At 50.6% G+C, this 25,103-nt stretch overlaps 1 protein-coding gene across 1 annotated transcript in view; it reads right to left on the bottom strand.

The window, feature by feature from the left end:
* Window positions 1–24,323, bottom strand: part of LOC147116191 (oxidative stress-induced growth inhibitor 1-like) — a 297,343-nt gene extending 273,020 nt beyond the window's left edge. The window contains exon 1 of the mRNA XM_085990917.1: window positions 24,215–24,323. The gene's annotated coding sequence lies outside the window, so the exon portion shown is untranslated. The remainder of the gene's footprint in view (window positions 1–24,214) is intronic.
* Window positions 24,324–25,103: the final 780 nt, after the last annotated feature.

Below are 25,103 nucleotides of genomic sequence, written 5' to 3'. Positions count from 1 at the left end.
AGTAAATGGGGACTGAGAGTAAATGGGGACTGTGAGTAAATGGGGACTGAGAGTAAATGGGGACTGAGAGTAAATGGGGACTGAGAGTAAATGGGGACTGGGAGTAAATGGGGACTGGGAGTAAATGGGGACTGGGAGTAAATGGGGACAGGGAGTAAATGGGGACTGAGAGTAAATGGGGACTGAGAGTAAATGGGGACTGGGACTAAATGGGGACTGGGAGTAAATGGGGACTGGGAGTAAATGGGGACTGGGAGTAAATGGGGACTGAGAGTAAATGGGGACTGGGAGTAAATGGGGACTGGGAGTAAATGGGGACTGGCAGTAAATGGGGACTGAGAGTAAATGGGGACTGAGAGTAAATGGGGACTGAGAGTAAATGGGGACTGGGAGTAAATGGGGACTGGGAGTAAATGGGGACTGAGAGTAAATGGGGACTGAGAGTAAATGGGCACTGAAAGTAAATGGGGACTGAGAGTAAATGGGGACTGGGAGTAAATGGGGACTGGGAGTAAATGGGGACTGAGAGTAAATGGGGACTGAGAGTAAATGGGGACTGAGAGTAAATGGGGACTGGGAGTAAATGGGGACTGGGAGTAAATGGGGACTGGGAGTAAATGGGGACTGGGAGTAAATGGGGACTGGGAGCAAATGGGGACTGGGAGTAAATGGGGACTGGGAGTAAATGGGGATTGGGAGTAAATGGGGACTGGGAGTAAATGAGGACCGGGAGTAAATGGGGACTGGGAGTAAATGGGGACTGGGAGTAAATGGGGACTGGGAGTAAATGGGGACTGGGAGTAAATGGGGACTGGGCTTAAATGGGGACTGGGAGTATATGGGGACTGAGAGTAAATGGGGACTGGGAGTAAATGGGGACTGGGAGTAAATGGGGACTGAGAGTAAATGGGGACTGGGAGTAAATGGGGACTGGGAGTAAATGGGGACTGGGAGTAAATGGGGACTGGGAGTAAATGGGGACTGAGAGTAAATGGGGACTGGGAGTAAAAGGGGAATGGGTGTAAATGGGGATTGAGAGTAAATGGGGACTGAGAGTAAAAGGGGACTGGGAGTAAATGGGGACTGAGAGTAAATGGGGACTGAGAGTTAATGGGGACTGGGAGTAAATGGGGACTGGGAGTAAATGGGGACTGGGAGTAAATGGGGACTGGGAGTAAATAGGGACTGGGAGTAAATGGGGACTGAGAGTAAATGGGGACTGAGAGTAAATGGGGACTGAGAGTAAATGGTGACTGAGAGTAAATGGGGACTGGGAGTAAATGGGGACTGAGAGTAAATGGGGACTGGTAGTAAATGGGGACTGAGAGTAAATGGGGACTGGGAGCAAATGAAGACTGAGAGTAAATGGGGACTGGGAGTAAATGGGGACTGGGAGAAAATGGGGACTGGGAGTAAATGGGGACTGGGAGAAAATGGGGACTGGGAGAACATGGGAACTGAGAGTAAATGGGGACTGAGAGTAAATGGGGACTTGGAGTAAAAGGGGACTGAGAGTAAATGGGGACTGGGAGTAAATGGGGACTGGGAGTAAAGGGGACTGGGAGCAAATGGGGACTGGGAGTAAATGGGAACTGAGAGTAAATGGGGACTGAGAGTAAATGGGGACTGTGAGTAAATGGTGACTGGGAGTAAATGGGGACTGAGAGTAAATGGGGACTGGGAGTAAATGGGGACTGGGAGTAAATGGGGACTGTGAGTAAATGGGGACTGGGAGTAAATGGGGACTGGGAGTAAATGGGGACTGAGAGTAAATGGGGACTGGGAGTAAATGGGGACAGGGAGTAAATGGGGACTGAGGGTAAATGGGGACTGAGAGTAAATGGGGACTGGGAGTAAATGGGGACTGGGAGTAAATGGGGACTGGGAGTAAATGGGGACTGGGAGTAAATGGGGGCTGGGAGTAAATGGGGACTGAGAGTAAATGGGGACTGGGAGTAAATGGGGACTGGGAGTTAATGGGGACTGGGAGTAAATGGGGACTGAGAGTAAATGGGGACTGGGAGTAAATGGGGTCTGGGAGTAAATGGGGACTGGGAGTAAATGGGGACTGGGAGTAAATGGAGACTGGGAGTAAATGGGGACTGAGAGTAAATGGGGACTGGGAGTAAATGGGGACTGGGAGTAAATGGGGACTGGGAGTAAATGGGGACTGGGAGTAAATGGGGACTGAGAGTAAATGGGGACTGAGAGTAAATGGGGACTGGGAGTAAATGGGACTGGGAGTAAATGGGGACTGGGAGTAAATGGGGACTGGGAGTAAATGGGGACTGGAAGTAAATGGGGATTGGGAGTAAATGGGGACTGGGAGTAAATGGGGACCGGGTGTAAATGGGGACTGGGAGTAAATGGGGACTGGGAGTAAATGGGGACTGGGAGTAAATGGGGACTGGGAGTAAATGGGGACTGGGCTTAAATGGGGACTGGGAGTATATGGGGACTGAGAGTAAATGGGGACTGGGAGTAAATGGGGACTGGGAGTAAATGGGGACTGAGAGTAAATGGGGACTGGGAGTAAATGGGGACTGGGAGTAAATGGGGACTGGGAGTAAATGGGGACTGAGAGTAAATGGGGACTGGGAGTAAAAGGGGACTGGGAGGAAATGGGGACTGGGAGGAAATGGGGACTGGGAGTAAATGGGGACAGGGAGAATATGGGGACTGTGAGTAAATGGGGACTGAGAGTAAATGGGGACTGGGAGTAAATGGGGACTGGGAGTAAATGGGGACTGAGAGTAAATGGGGACTGGGAGTAAATGGGGACTGGGAGTAAATGGGGACTGGGAGTAAATGGGGACTGAGAGTAAATGGGGACAGGGAGTAAATGGGGACTGAGAGTAAATGGGGACTGGGAGTAAATGGGGACTGAGAATAAATGGGGACTGGGAGTAAATGGGGACTGGGAGTAAATGGGGACTGAGAGTAAATGGGGACTGGGAGTAAACAGGGACTGAGAGTAAATGGGGACTGAGAGTAAATGGGGACTGAGAGTAAATGGGGACTGAGAGCAAATGGGGACTGAGAGGAAATGGGGACTGGGAGTAAATGGGGACTGAGAGTAAATGGGGACTGAGAGTAAATGGGGACTGAGAGTAAATGGGGACTGTGAGTAAATGGGGACTGAGAGTAAATGGGGACTGAGAGTAAATGGGGACTGAGAGTAAATGGGGACTGGGAGTAAATGGGGACTGGGAGTAAATGGGGACTGGGAGTAAATGGGGACAGGGAGTAAATGGGGACTGAGAGTAAATGGGGACTGAGAGTAAATGGGGACTGGGAGTAAATGGGGACTGGGAGTAAATGGGGACTGGGAGTAAATGGGGACTGGGAGTAAATGGGGACTGGGAGTAAATGGGGACTGAGAGTAAATGGGGACTGGGAGTAAATGGGGACTGGGAGTAAATGGGGACTGGCAGTAAATGGGGACTGAGAGTAAATGGGGACTGAGAGTAAATGGGGACTGAGAGTAAATGGGGACTGGGAGTAAATGGGGACTGGGAGTAAATGGGGACTGAGAGTAAATGGGGACTGAGAGTAAATGGGCACTGAGAGTAAATGGGGACTGAGAGTAAATGGGGACGGGCAGTAAATGGGGACTGGGAGTAAATGGGGACTGGGAGTAAATGGGGACTGAGAGTAAATGGGGACTGAGAGTAAATGGGGACTGAGAGTAAATGGGGACTGGGAGTAAATGGGGACTGGGAGTAAATGGGGACTGGGAGTAAATGGGGACTGGGAGCAAATGGGGACTGGGAGCAAATGGGGACTGGGAGCAAATGGGGACTGGGAGTAAATGGGGATTGGGAGTAAATGGGGACCGGAAGTAAATGGGGACCGGGAGTAAATGGGGACTGGGAGTAAATGGGGACTGGGAGTAAATGGGGACTGGGAGTAAATGGGGACTGGGAGTAAATGGGGACTGGGATTAAATGGGGACTGGGAGTATATGGGGACTGAGAGTAAATGGGGACTGGGAGTAAATGGGGACTGGGAGTAAATGGGGACTGAGAGTAAATGGGGACTGGGAGTAAATGGGGACTGGGAGTAAATGGGGACTGGGAGTAAATGGGGACTGGGAGTAAATGGGGACTGAGAGTAAATGGGGACTGGGAGTAAATGGGGAATGGGTGTAAATGGGGATTGAGAGTAAATGGGGACTGAGAGTAAAAGGGGACTGGGAGTAAATGGGGACTGAGAGTAAATGGGGACTGAGAGTTAATGGGGACTGGGAGTAAATGGGGACTGGGAGTAAATGGGGACTGGGAGTAAATGGGGACTGGGAGTAAATAGGGACTGGGAGTAAATGGGGACTGAGAGTAAATGGGGACTGAGAGTAAATGGGGACTGAGAGTAAATGGTGACTGAGAGTAAATGGGGACTGGGAGTAAATGGGGACTGAGAGTAAATGGGGACTGGTAGTAAATGGGGACTGAGAGTAAATGGGGACTGGGAGCAAATGAAGACTGAGAGTAAATGGGGACTGGGAGTAAATGGGGACTGGGAGAAAATGGGGACTGGGAGTAAATGGGGACTGGGAGAAAATGGGGACTGGGAGAACATGGGAACTGAGAGTAAATGGGGACTGAGAGTAAATGGGGACTTAGAGTAAAAGGGGACTGAGAGTAAATGGGGACTGGGAGTAAATGGGGACTGGGAGTAAAGGGGACTGGGAGCAAATGGGGACTGGGAGTAAATGGGAACTGAGAGTAAATGGGGACTGAGAGTAAATGGGGACTGAGAGTAAATGGGGACTGTGAGTAAATGGTGACTGGGAGTAAATGGGGACTGAGAGTAAATGGGGACTGGGAGTAAATGGGGACTGGGAGTAAATGGGGACTGTGAGTAAATGGGGACTGGGAGTAAATGGGGACTGGGAGTAAATGGGGACTGAGAGTAAATGGGGACTGGGAGTAAATGGGGACAGGGAGTAAATGGGGACTGAGGGTAAATGGGGACTGAGAGTAAATGGGGACTGGGAGTAAATGGGGACTGGGAGTAAATGGGGACTGGGAGTAAATGGGGACTGGGAGTAAATGGGGGCTGGGAGTAAATGGGGACTGAGAGTAAATGGGGACTGGGAGTAAATGGGGACTGGGAGTTAATGGGGACTGGGAGTAAATGGGGACTGAGAGTAAATGGGGACTGGGAGTAAATGGGGTCTGGGAGTAAATGGGGACTGGGAGTAAATGGGGACTGGCAGTAAATGGAGACTGGGAGTAAATGGGGACTGAGAGTAAATGGGGACTGGGAGTAAATGGGGACTGGGAGTAAATGGGGACTGGGAGTAAATGGGGACTGGGAGTAAATGGGGACTGAGAGTAAATGGGGACTGAGAGTAAATGGGGACTGGGAGTAAATGGGGACTGGGAGTAAATGGGGACTGGGAGTAAATGGGGACTGGGAGTAAATGGGGACTGGAAGTAAATGGGGATTGGGAGTAAATGGGGACTGGGAGTAAATGGGGACCGGGTGTAAATGGGGACTGGGAGTAAATGGGGACTGGGAGTAAATGGGGACTGGGAGTAAATGGGGACTGGGAGTAAATGGGGACTGGGCTTAAATGGGGACTGGGAGCATATGGGGACTGAGAGTAAATGGGGACTGGGAGTAAATGGGGACTGGGAGTAAATGGGGACTGAGAGTAAATGGGGACTGGGAGTAAATGGGGACTGGGAGTAAATGGGGACTGGGAGTAAATGGGGACTGGGAGTAAATGGGGACTGAGAGTAAATGGGGACTGGGAGTAAAAGGGGAATGGGTGTAAATTGGGATTGACAGTAAATGGGGACTGAGAGTAAAAGGGGACTGGGAGTAAATGGGGACTGAGAGTAAATGGGGACTGAGAGTTAATGGGGACTGGGAGTAAATGGGGACTGGGAGTAAATGGGGACTGGGAGTAAATGGGGACTGGGAGTAAATGGGGACTGGGTGTAAATGTGGACTGGGAGTAAATGGGGGCTGGGAGTATATGGGGACTGTGAGTAAATGGGGACTGAGAGTAAATGGGGACTGGGAGTAAATGGGGACTGGGAGTAAATGGGGACTGAGAGTAAATGGGGACTGGGAGTAAATGGGGACTGGGAGTAAATGGGGACTGAGAGTAAATGGGGACAGGGAGTAAATGGGGACTGAGAGTAAATGGGGACTCGGAGTAAATGGGGACTGAGAGTAAATGGGGACTGAGAGTAAATGGGGACTGGGAGTAAATGGGGACTGGGAGTAAGTGGGGACTGAGAGTAAATGGGGACTGAGAGTAAATGGGGACTGAGAGTAAATGGGGACTGAGAGCAAATGGGGACTGAGAGTAAATGGGGACTGGGAGTAAATGGGTCTGGGAGTAAATGGGGAGTGTGAGTAAATGGGGACTGGGAGTAAATGGGGACTGGGAGTAAATGGGGACTGAGAGTAAATGGGGACTGGGAGTAAATGGGGACTGGGAGTAAATGGGGACTGGGAGTAAATGGGGACTGGGTGTAAATGGGGACTGAGAGTAAATGGGGACAGGGAGTAAATGGGGACTGAGAGTAAATGGGGACTCGGAGTAAATGGGGACTGAGAGTAAATGGGGACTGGGAGTAAATGGGGACTGGGAGTAAATGGGGACTGGGAGTAAAGGGGGACTGGGAGTAAACAGGGACTGAGAGTAAATGGGGACTGAGAGTAAATGGGGACTGAGAGTAAATGGGGACTGAGAGCAAATGGGGACTGAGAGTAAATGGGGTCTGGGAGTAAATGGGGACTGAGAGTAAATGGGGACTGAGAGTAAATGGGGACTGAGAGTAAATGGGGACTGTGAGTAAATGTGGACTGAGAGTAAATGGGGACTGAGAGTAAATGGGGACTGGGAGGAAATGGGGACTGGGAGGAAATGGGGACTGGGAGTAAATGGGGACAGGGAGAATATGGGGACTGTGAGTAAATGGGGACTGAGAGTAAATGGGGACTGGGAGTAAATGGGGACTGGGAGTAAATGGGGACTGAGAGTAAATGGGGACTGGGAGTAAATGGGGACTGGGAGTAAATGGGGACTGGGAGTAAATGGGGACTGAGAGTAAATGGGGACAGGGAGTAAATGGGGACTGAGAGTAAATGGGGACTGGGAGTAAATGGGGACTGAGAATAAATGGGGACTGGGAGTAAATGGGGACTGGGAGTAAATGGGGACTGAGAGTAAATGGGGACTGGGAGTAAACAGGGACTGAGAGTAAATGGGGACTGAGAGTAAATGGGGACTGAGAGTAAATGGGGACTGAGAGCAAATGGGGACTGAGAGGAAATGGGGACTGGGAGTAAATGGGGACTGAGAGTAAATGGGGACTGAGAGTAAATGGGGACTGAGAGTAAATGGGGACTGTGAGTAAATGGGGACTGAGAGTAAATGGGGACTGAGAGTAAATGGGGACTGAGAGTAAATGGGGACTGGGAGTAAATGGGGACTGGGAGTAAATGGGGACTGGGAGTAAATGGGGACAGGGAGTAAATGGGGACTGAGAGTAAATGGGGACTGAGAGTAAATGGGGACTGGGACTAAATGGGGACTGGGAGTAAATGGGGACTGGGAGTAAATGGGGACTGGGAGTAAATGGGGACTGAGAGTAAATGGGGACTGGGAGTAAATGGGGACTGGGAGTAAATGGGGACTGGCAGTAAATGGGGACTGAGAGTAAATGGGGACTGAGAGTAAATGGGGACTGAGAGTAAATGGGGACTGGGAGTAAATGGGGACTGGGAGTAAATGGGGACTGAGAGTAAATGGGGACTGAGAGTAAATGGGCACTGAAAGTAAATGGGGACTGAGAGTAAATGGGGACTGGGAGTAAATGGGGACTGGGAGTAAATGGGGACTGAGAGTAAATGGGGACTGAGAGTAAATGGGGACTGAGAGTAAATGGGGACTGGGAGTAAATGGGGACTGGGAGTAAATGGGGACTGGGAGTAAATGGGGACTGGGAGTAAATGGGGACTGGGAGCAAATGGGGACTGGGAGTAAATGGGGACTGGGAGTAAATGGGGATTGGGAGTAAATGGGGACTGGGAGTAAATGGGGACCGGGAGTAAATGGGGACTGGGAGTAAATGGGGACTGGGAGTAAATGGGGACTGGGAGTAAATGGGGACTGGGAGTAAATGGGTACTGGGCTTAAATGGGGACTGGGAGTATATGGGGACTGAGAGTAAATGGGGACTGGGAGTAAATGGGGACTGGGAGTAAATGGGGACTGAGAGTAAATGGGGACTGGGAGTAAATGGGGACTGGGAGTAAATGGGGACTGGGAGTAAATGGGGACTGGGAGTAAATGGGGACTGAGAGTAAATGGGGACTGGGAGTAAAAGGGGAATGGGTGTAAATGGGGATTGAGAGTAAATGGGGACTGAGAGTAAAAGGGGACTGGGAGTAAATGGGGACTGAGAGTAAATGGGGACTGAGAGTTAATGGGGACTGGGAGTAAATGGGGACTGGGAGTAAATGGGGACTGGGAGTAAATGGGGACTGGGAGTAAATAGGGACTGGGAGTAAATGGGGACTGAGAGTAAATGGGGACTGAGAGTAAATGGGGACTGAGAGTAAATGGTGACTGAGAGTAAATGGGGACTGGGAGTAAATGGGGACTGAGAGTAAATGGGGACTGGTAGTAAATGGGGACTGAGAGTAAATGGGGACTGGGAGCAAATGAAGACTGAGAGTAAATGGGGACTGGGAGTAAATGGGGACTGGGAGAAAATGGGGACTGGGAGTAAATAGGGACTGGGAGTAAATGGGGACTGAGAGTAAATGGGGACTGAGAGTAAATGGGGACTGAGAGTAAATGGTGACTGAGAGTAAATGGGGACTGGGAGTAAATGGGGACTGAGAGTAAATGGGGACTGGTAGTAAATGGGGACTGAGAGTAAATGGGGACTGGGAGCAAATGAAGACTGAGAGTAAATGGGGACTGGGAGTAAATGGGGACTGGGAGAAAATGGGGACTGGGAGTAAATGGGGACTGGTAGAAAATGGGGACTGGGAGTACATGGGAACTGAGAGTAAATGGGGACTGAAAGTAAATGGGGACTTAGAGTAAAAGGGGACTGAGAGTAAATGGGGACTGGGAGTAAATGGGGACTGGGAGTAAAGGGGACTGGGAGCAAATGGGGACTGGGAGTAAATGGGAACTGAGAGTAAATGGGGACTGAGAGTAAATGGGGACTGTGAGTAAATGGTGACTGGGAGTAAATGGGGACAGAGAGTAAATGGGGACTGGGAGTAAATGGGGACTGGGAGTAAATGGGGACTGTGAGTAAATGGGGACTGGGAGTAAATGGGGACTGGGAGTAAATGGGGACTGAGAGTAAATGGGGGCTGTGAGTAAATGGGGACTGGGAGTAAATGGGGACTGGGAGTAAATGGTGACTGGGAGTAAATGGGGACTGGGAGTAAATGGGGACAGAGAGTAAATGGGGACTGAGAGTAAATGGGGTCTGGGAGTAAATGGGGACTGGGAGTAAATAGGGACTGGGAGTAAATGGGGACTGGGAGTAAATGGGGACTGAGAGTAAATGGGGACTGGGAGTAAATGGGGACTGGGAGTTAATAGGGACTGAGAGTAAATGAAGACTGGGAGTAAATGGGGACTGAGAGTAAATGGGGACTGAGAGTAAATGTGGTCTGGGAGTAAGTGGGGACTGAGAGTAAATGGGGACTGAGAGTAAATGGGGACTGAGAGTAAATGGGGACTGAGAGTAAATGGGGACTGGGAGTAAATGGGCACTGGGAGTAAATGGTGACTGGGAGTAAAGGGGACTGAGAGTAAATGGGGACTGGGAGTAAAGGGGGACTGAGAGTAAATGGGGACTGGGAGTAAATGGGGACTAAGAGTAAATGGGGACTGGGAGTAAATGGGGACAGGGAGTAAATGGGGACTGAGGGTAAATGGGGACGGAATGTAAATGGGGACTGGGAGTAAATGGGGACTGGGAGTAAATGGGGACTGGGAGTAAATGGGGACTGGGAGTAAATGGGGACTGGGAGTAAATGGGGACTGAGAGTAAATGGGGACTGAGAGTAAATGGGGACTGGGAGTTAATGGGGACTGGGAGTAAATGGGGACTGAGAGTAAATGGGGACTGGGAGTAAATGGGGTCTGGGAGAAAATGGGGACTGGGAGTAAATGGGGACTGGGAGTAAATGGAGACTGGGAGTAAATGGGGACTGGCAGTAAATGGGGACTGAGAGTAAATGGGGACTGGGAGTAAATGGGGACTGGGAGTAAATGGGGACTGGCAGTAAATGGGGACTGAGAGTAAATGGGGACTGAGAGTAAATGGGGACTGAGAGTAAATGGGGACTGGGAGTAAATGGGGACTGGGAGTAAATGGGGACTGAGAGTAAATGGGGACTGAGAGTAAATGGGCACTGAGAGTAAATGGGGACAGAGAGTAAATGGGGACGGGCAGTAAATGGGGACTGGGAGTAAATGGGGACTGGGAGTAAATGGGGACTGAGAGTAAATGGGGACTGAGAGTAAATGGGGACTGAGAGTAAATGGGGACTGGGAGTAAATGGGGACTGGGAGTAAATGGGGACTGGGAGCAAATGGGGACTGGGAGTAAATGGGGACTGGGAGTAAATGGGGATTGGGAGTAAATGGGGACTGGGAGTAAATGGGGACCGGGAGTAAATGGGGACTGGGAGTAAATGGGGACTGGGAGTAAATGGGGACTGGGAGTAAATGGGGACTGGGAGTAAATGGGGACTGGGCTTAAATGGGGACTGGGAGTATATGGGGACTGAGAGTAAATGGGGACTGGGAGTAAATGGGGACTGGGAGTAAATGGGGACTGAGAGTAAATGGGGACTGGGAGTAAATGGGGACTGGGAGTAAATGGGGACTGGGAGTAAATGGGGACTGGGAGTAAATGGGGACTGAGAGTAAATGGGGACTGGGAGTAAATGGGGACAGGGAGTAAATGGGGACTGAGGGTAAATGGGGACTGAGAGTAAATGGGGACTGGGAGTAAATGGGGACTGGGAGTAAATGGGGACTGGGAGTAAATGGGGACTGGGAGTAAATGGGGGCTGGGAGTAAATGGGGACTGAGAGTAAATGGGGACTGGGAGTAAATGGGGACTGGGAGTTAATGGGGACTGGGAGTAAATGGGGACTGTGAGTAAATGGTGACTGGGAGTAAATGGGGACTGAGAGTAAATGGGGACTGGGAGTAAATGGGGACTGGGAGTAAATGGGGACTGTGAGTAAATGGGGACTGGGAGTAAATGGGGACTGGGAGTAAATGGGGACTGAGAGTAAATGGGGACTGGGAGTAAATGGGGACAGGGAGTAAATGGGGACTGAGGGTAAATGGGGACTGAGAGTAAATGGGGACTGGGAGTAAATGGGGACTGGGAGTAAATGGGGACTGGGAGTAAATGGGGACTGGGAGTAAATGGGGGCTGGGAGTAAATGGGGACTGAGAGTAAATGGGGACTGAGAGTAAATGGGGACTGTGAGTAAATGGTGACTGGGAGTAAATGGGGACAGAGAGTAAATGGGGACTGGGAGTAAATGGGGACTGGGAGTAAATGGGGACTGTGAGTAAATGGGGACTGGGAGTAAATGGGGACTGGGAGTAAATGGGGACTGAGAGTAAATGGGGGCTGTGAGTAAATGGGGACTGGGAGTAAATGGGGACTGGGAGTAAATGGTGACTGGGAGTAAATGGGGACTGGGAGTAAATGGGGACAGAGAGTAAATGGGGACTGAGAGTAAATGGGGTCTGGGAGTAAATGGGGACTGGGAGTAAATAGGGACTGGGAGTAAATGGGGACTGGGAGTAAATGGGGACTGAGAGTAAATGGGGACTGAGAGTAAATGGGGACTGAGAGTAAATGGGGACTGAGAGCAAATGGGGACTGAGAGGAAATGGGGACTGGGAGTAAATGGGGACTGAGAGTAAATGGGGACTGAGAGTAAATGGGGACTGAGAGTAAATGGGGACTGTGAGTAAATGGGGACTGAGAGTAAATGGGGACTGAGAGTAAATGGGGACTGAGAGTAAATGGGGACTGGGAGTAAATGGGGACTGGGAGTAAATGGGGACTGGGAGTAAATGGGGACAGGGAGTAAATGGGGACTGAGAGTAAATGGGGACTGAGAGTAAATGGGGACTGGGACTAAATGGGGACTGGGAGTAAATGGGGACTGGGAGTAAATGGGGACTGGGAGTAAATGGGGACTGAGAGTAAATGGGGACTGGGAGTAAATGGGGACTGGGAGTAAATGGGGACTGGCAGTAAATGGGGACTGAGAGTAAATGGGGACTGAGAGTAAATGGGGACTGAGAGTAAATGGGGACTGGGAGTAAATGGGGACTGGGAGTAAATGGGGACTGAGAGTAAATGGGGACTGAGAGTAAATGGGCACTGAAAGTGAATGGGGACTGAGAGTAAATGGGGACTGGGAGTAAATGGGGACTGGGAGTAAATGGGGACTGAGAGTAAATGGGGACTGAGAGTAAATGGGGACTGAGAGTAAATGGGGACTGGGAGTAAATGGGGACTGGGAGTAAATGGGGACTGGGAGTAAATGGGGACTGGGAGTAAATGGGGACTGGGAGCAAATGGGGACTGGGAGTAAATGGGGACTGGGAGTAAATGGGGATTGGGAGTAAATGGGGACTGGGAGTAAATGGGGACCGGGAGTAAATGGGGACTGGGAGTAAATGGGGACTGGGAGTAAATGGGGACTGGGAGTAAATGGGGACTGGGAGTAAATGGGTACTGGGCTTAAATGGGGACTGGGAGTATATGGGGACTGAGAGTAAATGGGGACTGGGAGTAAATGGGGACTGGGAGTAAATGGGGACTGAGAGTAAATGGGGACTGGGAGTAAATGGGGACTGGGAGTAAATGGGGACTGGGAGTAAATGGGGACTGGGAGTAAATGGGGACTGAGAGTAAATGGGGACTGGGAGTAAAAGGGGAATGGGTGTAAATGGGGATTGAGAGTAAATGGGGACTGAGAGTAAAAGGGGACTGGGAGTAAATGGGGACTGAGAGTAAATGGGGACTGAGAGTTAATGGGGACTGGGAGTAAATGGGGACTGGGAGTAAATGGGGACTGGGAGTAAATGGGGACTGGGAGTAAATAGGGACTGGGAGTAAATGGGGACTGAGAGTAAATGGGGACTGAGAGTAAATGGGGACTGAGAGTAAATGGTGACTGAGAGTAAATGGGGACTGGGAGTAAATGGGGACTGAGAGTAAATGGGGACTGGTAGTAAATGGGGACTGAGAGTAAATGGGGACTGGGAGCAAATGAAGACTGAGAGTAAATGGGGACTGGGAGTAAATGGGGACTGGGAGAAAATGGGGACTGGGAGTAAATGGGGACTGGGAGAAAATGGGGACTGGGAGAACATGGGAACTGAGAGTAAATGGGGACTGAGAGTAAATGGGGACTTGGAGTAAAAGGGGACTGAGAGTAAATGGGGACTGGGAGTAAATGGGGACTGGGAGTAAAGGGGACTGGGAGCAAATGGGGACTGGGAGTAAATGGGAACTGAGAGTAAATGGGGACTGAGAGTAAATGGGGACTGTGAGTAAATGGTGACTGGGTGTAAATGGGGACTGAGAGTAAATGGGGACTGGGAGTAAATGGGGACTGGGAGTAAATGGGGACTGGGAGTAAATGGGGACTGGGAGTAAATGGGGACTGGGAGTAAATGGGGACTGAGAGTAAATGGGGACTGGGAGTAAATGGGGACAGGGAGTAAATGGGGACTGAGGGTAAATGGGGACTGAGAGTAAATGGGGACTGGGAGTAAATGGGGACTGGGAGTAAATGGGGACTGGGAGTAAATGGGGACTGGGAGTAAATGGGGGCTGGGAGTAAATGGGGACTGAGAGTAAATGGGGACTGGGAGTAAATGGGGACTGGGAGTTAATGGGGACTGGGAGTAAATGGGGACTGAGAGTAAATGGGGACTGGGAGTAAATGGGGTCTGGGAGTAAATGGGGACTGGGAGTAAATGGGGACTGGGAGTAAATGGAGACTGGGAGTAAATGGGGACTGAGAGTAAATGGGGACTGGGAGTAAATGGGGACTGGGAGTAAATGGGGACTGGGAGTAAATGGGGACTGGGAGTAAATGGGGACTGAGAGTAAATGGGGACTGAGAGTAAATGGGGACTGGGAGTAAATGGGGACTGGGAGTAAATGGGGACTGGGAGTAAATGGGGACTGGGAGTAAATGGGGACTGGAAGTAAATGGGGATTGGGAGTAAATGGGGACTGGGAGTAAATGGGGACCGGGTGTAAATGGGGACTGGGAGTAAATGGGGACTGGGAGTAAATGGGGACTGGGAGTAAATGGGGACTGGGAGTAAATGGGGACTGGGCTTAAATGGGGACTGGGAGTATATGGGGACTGAGAGTAAATGGGGACTGGGAGTAAATGGGGACTGGGAGTAAATGGGGACTGAGAGTAAATGGGGACTGGGAGTAAATGGGGACTGGGAGTAAATGGGGACTGGGAGTAAATGGGGACTGGGAGTAAATGGGGACTGAGAGTAAATGGGGACTGGGAGTAATAGGGGAATGGGTGTAAATGGGGATTGAGAGTAAATGGGGACTGAGAGTAAAAGGGGACTGGGAGTAAATGGGGACTGAGAGTAAATGGGGACTGAGAGTTAATGGGGACTGGGAGTAAATGGGGACTGGGAGTAAATGGGGACTGGGAGTAAATGGGGACTGGGAGTAAATAGGGACTGGGAGTAAATGGGGACTGAGAGTAAATGGGGACTGAGAGTAAATGGGGACTGAGAGTAAATGGTGACTGAGAGTAAATGGGGACTGGGAGTAAATGGGGACTGAGAGTAAATGGGGACTGGTAGTAAATGGGGACTGAGAGTAAATGGGGACTGGGAGCAAATGAAGACTGAGAGTAAATGGGGACTGGGAGTAAATGGGGACTGGGAGAAAATGGGGACTGGGAGTAAATGGGGACTGGTAGAAAATGGGGACTGGGAGTACATGGGAACTGAGAGTAAATGGGGACTGAAAGTAAATGGGGACTTAGAGTAAAAGGGGACTGAGAGTAAATGGGGACTGGGAGTAAATGGGGACTGGGAGTAAAGGGGACTGGGAGCAAATGGGGACTGGGAGTAAATGGGAACTGAGAGTAAATGGGGACTGAGAGTAAATGGGGACTGTGAGTAAATGGTGACTGGGAGTAAATGGGGACAGAGAGTAAATGGGGACTGGGAGTAAATGGGGACTGGGAGTAAATGGGGACTGTGAGTAAATGGGGACTGGGAGTAAATGGGGACTGGGAGTAAATGGGGACTGAGAGTAAATGGGGGCTGTGAGTAAATGGGGACTGGGAGTAAATGGGGACTGGGAGTAAATGGTGACTGGGAGTAAATGGGGACTGGGAGTAAATGGGGACAGAGAGTAAATGGGGACTGAGAGTAAATGGGGTCTGGGAGTAAATGGGGACTGGGAGTAAATAGGGAGTGGGAGTAAATGGGGACTGGGAGTAAATGGGGACTGAGAGTAAATGGGGACTGGGAGTAAATGGGGACTGGGAGTTAATAGGGACTGAGAGTAAATGAAGACTGGGAGTAAATGGGGACTGTGAGTAAATGGGGACTGAGAGTAAATGTGGTCTGGGAGTAAGTGGGGACTGAGAGTAAATGGGGACTGAGAGTAAATGGGGACTGAGAGTAAATGGGGACTGAGAGTAAATGGGGACTGGGAGTAAATGGGCACTGGGAGTAAATGGTGACTGGGAGTAAAGGGGACTGAGAGTAAATGGGGACTGGGAGTAAAGGGGGACTGAGAGTAAATGGGGACTGGGAGTAAATGGGGACTAAGAGTAAATGGGGACTGGGAGTAAATGGGGACAGGGAGTAAATGGGGACTGAGGGTAAATGGGGACGGAATGTAAATGGGGACTGGGAGTAAATGGGGACTGGGAGTAAATGGGGACTGGGAGTAAATGGGGACTGGGAGTAAATGGGGACTGGGAGTAAATGGGGACTGAGAGTAAATGGGGACTGAGAGTAAATGGGGACTGGGAGTTAATGGGGACTGGGAGTAAATGGGGACTGAGAGTAAATGGGGACTGGGAGTAAATGGGGTCTGGGAGAAAATGGGGACTGGGAGTAAATGGGGACTGGGAGTAAATGGAGACTGGGAGTAAATGGGGACTGGCAGTAAATGGGGACTGAGAGTAAATGGGGACTGGGAGTAAATGGGGACTGGGAGTAAATGGGGACTGGCAGTAAATGGGGACTGAGAGTAAATGGGGACTGAGAGTAAATGGGGACTGAGAGTAAATGGGGACTGGGAGTAAATGGGGACTGGGAGTAAATGGGGACTGAGAGTAAATGGGGACTGAGAGTAAATGGGCACTGAGAGTAAATGGGGACAGAGAGTAAATGGGGACGGGCAGTAAATGGGGACTGGGAGTAAATGGGGACTGGGAGTAAATGGGGACTGAGAGTAAATGGGGACTGAGAGTAAATGGGGACTGAGAGTAAATGGGGACTGGGAGTAAATGGGGACTGGGAGTAAATGGGGACTGGGAGCAAATGGGGACTGGGAGTAAATGGGGACTGGGAGTAAATGGGGATTGGGAGTAAATGGGGACTGGGAGTAAATGGGGACCGGGAGTAAATGGGGACTGGGAGTAAATGGGGACTGGGAGTAAATGGGGACTGGGAGTAAATGGGGACTGGGAGTAAATGGGGACTGGGCTTAAATGGGGACTGGGAGTATATGGGGACTGAGAGTAAATGGGGACTGGGAGTAAATGGGGACTGGGAGTAAATGGGGACTGAGAGTAAATGGGGACTGGGAGTAAATGGGGACTGGGAGTAAATGGGGACTGGGAGTAAATGGGGACTGGGAGTAAATGGGGACTGAGAGTAAATGGGGACTGGGAGTAAATGGGGACAGGGAGTAAATGGGGACTGAGGGTAAATGGGGACTGAGAGTAAATGGGGACTGGGAGTAAATGGGGACTGGGAGTAAATGGGGACTGGGAGTAAATGGGGACTGGGAGTAAATGGGGGCTGGGAGTAAATGGGGACTGAGAGTAAATGGGGACTGGGAGTAAATGGGGACTGGGAGTTAATGGGGACTGGGAGTAAATGGGGACTGTGAGTAAATGGTGACTGGGAGTAAATGGGGACTGAGAGTAAATGGGGACTGGGAGTAAATGGGGACTGGGAGTAAATGGGGACTGTGAGTAAATGGGGACTGGGAGTAAATGGGGACTGGGAGTAAATGGGGACTGAGAGTAAATGGGGACTGGGAGTAAATGGGGACAGGGAGTAAATGGGGACTGAGGGTAAATGGGGACTGAGAGTAAATGGGGACTGGGAGTAAATGGGGACTGGGAGTAAATGGGGACTGGGAGTAAATGGGGACTGGGAGTAAATGGGGGCTGGGAGTAAATGGGGACTGAGAGTAAATGGGGACTGGGAGTAAATGGGGACTGGGAGTTAATGGGGACTGGGAGTAAATGGGGACTGAGAGTAAATGGGGACTGGGAGTAAATGGGGTCTGGGAGTAAATGGGGACTGGGAGTAAATGGGGACTGGGAGTAAATGGAGACTGGGAGTAAATGGGGACTGAGAGTAAATGGGGACTGGGAGTAAATGGGGACTGAGAGTAAATGGTGACTGAGAGTAAATGGGGACTGGGAGTAAATGGGGACTGAGAGTAAATGGGGACTGGGAGTAAATGGGGACTGAGAGTAAATGGGGACTGGGAGCAAATGAAGACTGAGAGTAAATGGGGACTGGGAGTAAATGGGGACTGGGAGAAAATGGGGACTGGGAGTAAATGGGGACTGGGAGTACATGGGAACTGAGAGTAAATGGGGACTGAGAGTAAATGGGGACTTAGAGTAAAAGGGGACTGAGAGTAAATGGGGACTGGGAGTAAATGGGGACTGGGAGTAAAGGGGACTGGGAGCAAATGGGGACGGGGAGTAAATGGGAACTGAGAGTAAATGGGGACTGAGAGTAAATGGGGACTGAGAGTAAATGGGGACTGTGAGTAAATGGTGACTGGGAGTAAATGGGGACTGAGAGTAAATGGGGACTGGGAGTAAATGGGGACTGGGAGTAAATGGGGACTGTGAGTAAATGGGGACTGTGAGTAAATGGGGACTGGGAGTAAATGGGGACTGAGAGTAAATGGGGGCTGTGAGTAAATGGGGACTGGGAGTAAATGGGGACTGGGAGTAAATGGTGACTGGGAGTAAATGGGGACTGGGAGTAAATGGGGACAGAGAGTAAATGGGGACTGAGAGTAAATGGGGTCTGGGAGTAAATGGGGACTGGGAGTAAATAGGGACTGGGAGTAAATGGGGACTGGGAGTAAATGGGGACTGAGAGTAAATGGGGACTGGGAGTAAATGGGGACTGGGAGTTAATAGGGACTGAGAGTAAATGAAGACTGGGAGTAAATGGGGACTGAGAGTAAATGGGGACTGAGAGTAAATGTGGTCTGGGAGTAAGTGGGGACTGAGAGAAAATGGGGACTGAGAGTAAATGGGGACTGAGAGTAAATGGGGACTGAGAGTAAATGGGGACTGGGAGTAAATGGGCACTGGGAGTAAATGGTGACTGGGAGTAAAGGGGACTGAGAGTAAATGGGGACTGGGAGTAAATGGGGACTGAGAGGAAATGGTGACTGGGAGTAAATGGGGACTAAGAGTAAATGGGGACTGGGAGTAAATGGGGACAGGGAGTAAATGGGGACTGAGGGTAAATGGGGACGGAAAGTAAATGGGGACTGGGAGTAAATGGGGACTGGGAGTAAATGGGGACTGGGAGTAAATGGGGACTGGGAGTAAATGGGGACTGGGAGTAAATGGGGACTCAGAGTAAATGGGGACTGAGAGTAAATGGGGACTGGGAGTTAATGGGGACTGGGAGTAAATGGGGACTGAGAGTAAATGGGGACTGGGAGTAAATGGGAACTGAGAGTAAATGGGGACTGAGAGTAAATGGGGACTGAGAGTAAATGGGGACTGTGAGTATATGGTGACTGGGAGTAAATGGGGACTGAGAGTAAATGGGAACTGAGAGTAAATGGGGACTGAGAGTAAATGGGGACTGAGAGTAAATGGGGACTGTGAGTACATGGTGACTGTGAGTAAATGGGGACTGAGAGTAAATGGGGACAGGGAGTAAATGGGGACTGAGAGTAAATGGGGACTGAGAGTAAATGGGGACTGGGAGTAAATGGGGACTGGGAGTAAATGGGGACTGGGAGTAAATGGGGACTGAGAGTAAATGGGGACTGGCAGTAAATGGGGACTGGCAGTAAATGGGGACTGGGAGTAAATGGGGACTGAGTGTAAATGGGGACTGGGAGTAAATGGGGACTGGCAGTAAATGGGGACTGAGTGTAAATGGGGACTGGGAGTAAATGGGGACTGAGAGTAAATGGGGATGAGCTCATGGGGCATCTCTGGGTTCCATGACTGTGCACTTGCTGATAATGTCCATGATAATCTTTGTAAATCTTGGTTGTGTAACTGTAGTCTGGCCTTGACAAACAGTGACTCTGCAGAATCAATTCAGGAAGCACATGGGCACTGATGTTACATCACAAACCAACAGCACATGGGCACCTCACAATCAGATAGAGTGTGTACATCCCAGATAGCTCCACCCCGGATAAATCCATCCCAGATAGCTCCACCCCGGATAATTCCATCCCAGATAGCTCCAGCCCGGATAAAACCATCCCAGATAGCTCCACCCCGGATAAATCCATCTCAGATAGATCCACCCCGGATAAATCCATCTCAGATAGCTCCACCCCGGATAAATCCATCCCAGATAGCTCCACACCGGATAAATCCATCCCAGATAGCTCCACCCCGGATAAATCCATCTCAGATAGCTCCACCCCGGATAAATCCATCTCAGATAGATCCACCCCGGATAAATCCATCTCAGATAGCTCCACCCCGGATAAATCCATCCCAGATAGCTCCACCGCGGATAAATCCATCTCAGATAGCTCCACCCCGGAAAAATCCATCCCAGATAGCTCCACCCCGGATAAATCCATCCCAGATAGCTCCACCCCGGATAAATCCATCTCAGATAGATCCACCCCGGATAATCCATCTCAGATAGCTCCACCACGGATAAATCCATCCCAGATATCTCCACCCCGGATAAATCCATCCCAGATAGCTCCACCCCGGATAAATCCATCCCAGATAGCTCCACCCCGGATAAATCCATCCCAGATAGCTCCACCCCGGATAAATCCATCTCAGATAGCTCCACCCCGGATAAATCCATCCCAGATAGCTCCACCCCGGATAAATCCATCCCAGATAGCTCCACCCCGGATAAATCCATCTCAGATAGATCCACCCCGGATAAATCCATCCCAGATAGCTCCACCCCGGATAAATCCATCTCAGATAGATCCACCCCGGATAAATCCATCCCAGATAGCTCCACCCCGGATAAATCCATCCCAGATAGCTCCACCCCGGATAAATCCATCCCAGATATCTCCACCCCGGATAAATCCATCCCAGATAGCTCCACCCCGGATAAATCCATCCCAGATAGCTCCACCCCGGATAAATCCATCCCAGATATCCCCACCCCGGATAAATCCATCTCAGATAGCTCCACCCCGGATAAATCCATCCCAGATATCTCCACCCCGGATAAATCCATCCCAGATATCTCCACCCTGGATAAATCCATCTCAGAAAGCTCCACCCCAGATAAATCCATCCCAGATAGCTCCACCCCGGATAAATCCATCTCAGATAGATCCACCCCAGACAAATCCATCTCAGATAGATCCACCCCGGATAAATCCATCTCAGATAGCTCCACCCCGGATAAATCCATCCCAGATATCTCCACCCCGGTTAAATCCATCTCAGATAGATCCACCCCAGATAAATCCATCCCAGATAGCTCCACCCCAGATAAATCCATCTCAGATAGATCCACCCCGGATAAATCCATCCCAGATAGCTCCACCACGGATAAATCCATCCCAGATAACTCCACCCCAGATAAATCCATCCCAGATAGCTCCACCCCAGATAAATCCATCTCAGATAGATCCACCCCGGATAAATCCATCCCAGATAGCTCCACCCCAGATAAATCCATCTCAGATAGATCCACCCCGGATAAATCCATCTCAGATAGCTCCACCCCGGATAAATCCATCCCAGATATCTCCACCCCAGATAAATCCATCTCAGATAGATCCACCCCGGATAAATCCATCCCAGATAGCTCCACCCCGGATAAATCCATCTCAGATAGATCCACCCCGGATAAATCCATCTCAGATAGCTCCACCCCGGATAAATCCATCTCAGATAGCTCCACCCCGGATAAATCCATCCCAGATAGCTCCACCCCAGATAAATCCATCTCAGATAGATCCACCCCGGATAAATCCATCTCAGAAAGCTCCACCCCGGATAAATCCATCTCAGATAGATCCACCCCGGATAAATCCATCTCAGATAGCTCCACCACGGATAAATCCATCCCAGATATCTCCACCCCGGATAATCCATCTCAGATAGCTCCACCACGGATAAATCCATCCCAGATAGCTCCACCCCGGATAAATCCATCCCAGATATCTCCACCCCGGAAAAATCCATCCCAGATAGCTCCACCCCGGAAAAATCCATCCCAGATAGCTCCACCCCAGAAAAATCCATCCCAGATAACTCCACCCCGGATAAATCCATCCCAGATAGCTCCACCCCGGATAAATCCATGCCAGATAACACCATCCTGGATACATCCATGCCAGATAACTCTATCCCAGAAAAGTGCTGGGATCTGTCATAAATTTCCGAATTCAGTTTAAGGAGAGCACGATGTAACAATTGATTGCTAATATGATAAGAGGCAGTGAACGAGAGTTTCAAGTAATGCAGGCTGCCCGGAGGCTGGTGTGCTGCACTGGAGCACCATTTATATAGTGCCTTTCACTATTCGAAGAAGAGCGGGGGAGTTCTCCCCGGTGTCCTGGGGCCAATATTTATCCCTCAACCAACATCATTAGAACAGATTATCTGGTCATTATCACATTGCTGTTTGTGGGAGCTTGCTGTGCGCAAATTGGCTGCCGTGTTTCCTACATTACAACAGTGACTACGCTTCAAAAGTACTTCATTGGCTGTGAAGCGCTTTGGGACGTCCTGAGTTTGTGAAAGACAGCAAGTTCATTCCTTCAGAGGCCAGTTAAGAGTCAACCACGCTGGTTTGGGACTGGAGTCACATACAGGCCCAGACCGGGTATGGACGGCAGGTTTCCTTCCCCAATGGACATTTGTGAACCAGTTGGGTTTTTACAACAATCTGACAGCTTCATGGCCACTTTTACTGATACTAGCTTTTTATTTCCAGATTTTTACTTTTTTTTTTAAACTGAATTTCATAAACTGATGGGATTTGAACGCCTGTTCTCTGGATTACTAGTCTAGGCCTTTGGATTATTGGTCCAGTAACATAATCATGTCACTCCTGTACCACTGCAGCGACATCTCTTTTTTTTGATTACACCCCTGCAATGGCCCACTGGGACATTTTTGCTATGTTAAAGGCTCCGTATAAACACAAGTTGCTGTGGATACAAGTTGACAACAATATCGACAGAGCAGGTTTGGAGACAGCTGCTGATCGCACACCTGGTTCTGTGTGTTGCTCTCCTGAAAACAAGTACCCTTGCTTCAAACGCTCTCTCTGCCTCGTCTCACCACCCCCCGCCCCACCATCCCCCCCACCATCCCCCTCAGAGAGAACCCACGTTATCCCACATGGTCAGATGGAAGCTGTGGGTTGGAGTGCGTCGTTCCTCCCTGTTTTGTTCCCAACGCGGAAACTGGTCATATCTGAGTTTGTTCTGGTTGAGAATTAATGGCCCCGATATTAACGGGGAGGCGAGGAGGGTGTGAAGAACCCGGCAGGGTCTCAGGGCATTGACCGGACTGATGGCCTGGCTGGCGAGCGGGAGGAGGCATTTAGCGGCGGGGGCCACAGCCGGGGACTGACCGATGGGCATGGTACCTGGTAGTCAGTGGAAGGAGGGCTCTGCATGAGATCATAGATGGGGGTTTTCCAGCGAGATCGGGGTGGGATACCTAGGCTGGGAGGGGGGCCCAATGTGGGCCTTGGTGGTGGGGGTGGGGGGTGGTAGCACTGCTACTCCTCCTGGCCAGCAAGGAGTGTTAAAAGGAGCAGATCAGTAATACTTACCTTGGCCAGTCGGTGCCTCCAGCCTTGGATCTGTTGCCGGGCAGCCGACAGCGCGGGACTTCCCCTGACGATGAGGACATTATGCATGTTAACTAGGGCCCGCCATCCTTTTGCGGGAGCCTCGTCGAGGGCCTTATTTGGGTTTGTCAAAATTTCAATAGCCGGAAAGGGGGGGGCGGTTGAGGTTAAAATCGGGGGCCAAAAGTTCGCCCATTCTCCCCCCAACCCCTGCGATACATTAAAATGAAAAAAGTTAAAATGGAGAGGGAGAAAACAAATATTAGGAGTTTTTTCTAAAGGTTTTTTCTGTCCCTCGGCAGTGAATACTGGAATTGAGCTGCCCGGTTCTGACCATTGCTGGAAAACGGTGGACAGGGCATGCCTGTGTTTCCGATACTGGCTGTCATTGAGCGACTCTGCCCACCTTTCCCCCATCACTGGAAGGGTGGGCTGGTAAAATGGGCCTGTAAGGCTTTTGAGTGATGCCTTTCATACAAGGGCCCCGATCGCAGTGTGTAACCGTGCCTCCCGCTTCCCTCCAGAGTGGTACTGAGTCAAACGGGTCCATGGGGCCCACCTCGGGCCCCCAGTTTGCGCTGAGTTAGATGAGCTCAGGTGCAGGAGGCACTGTTGAGGTGCAAACAGTTGGCCTCATTGCCTCAGCATTAGGATGGGTGCGGGGGGGGCGCAAGGGGAAATCTGCCGGGGTTCCCGCTGCTGATTGCCACCCATTGACTCCAGCCGTGGAGGTTGATGTGAGTCTCTCCACAGTTGAATAGCCGGCAGGCATTCACTATACAGAGGCACACGTGACAAGTGAGTGCTTGGGGCATGATAATAGACCCAAGCAAAAGGCAGGCGCCTGTGGGAGGGGAGGGCAGAACAGGATTGTGATACCCCCTGAGCTACACAATCAGACATCTAGCTTACCTGCTTGGGCCAGTCACCAGGGAAAGCTGTCCTGCACGTGGCTGAGCTAAGCGAGTAGAGAGACTCCCGGCACACTGCTCATTCCTGGGAGTGCCTCCTGATTAAATGTCAGTGTTAAAAGCGAGGGAGGAGCCTGAGCAGGAGGGTGGGCCTTGGAAAGTTGCTGAGCGAGCGTGACTCAGCACAAACTAACATGGAATGAACCGGGGTTGAGGTGACTCGGCAGATCTAGGCACAGTGAGAGGAAAAAGGCAATTCTCATAGACAGACGGGAAAGGATTACACACAGACTCACACTCTGACCCCTCACACTCTGACCCCTCACACTCACACTCTGACCCCTCACACTTTGACCCCTCACACTCTGTCCCCTCACACTCACACTCTGACCCCTCACACTCTGACCCCTCACACTCACACTCTGACCCCCTCATACTCACACTCTGACCCCCTCACACTCACACTCTGACCTCTCACACTCACAGACTGACTGTGACCACTTACACTCTGACCCCTCACACTCTGACCCCCTCACACTCACAGACTGACTGTGACCACTCATACTCGCACTCTGACCCCTCACACTCTGACCCCTCAAACTCATAGACTGACTCCTCGCACTCACACTGTGACCACTCACACTCACACTCTGACCCCTCACACTCACACTCTGACCCCCTCATACTCACACTCTGACCCCCTCACACTCACACTCTGACCCCCCTCACACTCACAGACTGACTGTGACCACTCACACTCACACTCTGACCCCTCACACGCTGACCCCCTCACACTCACAGACTGACTGTGACCACTCACACTCTCACTCTGACCCCTCACACTCTGACCCCTCAAACTCAAAGACTGACTCCTTGCACTCACACTGTGA

This window comes from Somniosus microcephalus, chromosome 6 (assembly GCF_052327205.1).
Source record: "Somniosus microcephalus isolate GS21.2 chromosome 6, FLI_Smic_1.0, whole genome shotgun sequence".
In the NCBI taxonomy this organism is placed as follows: Eukaryota; Metazoa; Chordata; class Chondrichthyes; order Squaliformes; family Somniosidae; genus Somniosus; species Somniosus microcephalus.
The sequence above is the reverse complement of the archived record's forward strand: the minus strand, read 5'-3'. Positions and strand labels throughout refer to the sequence as shown.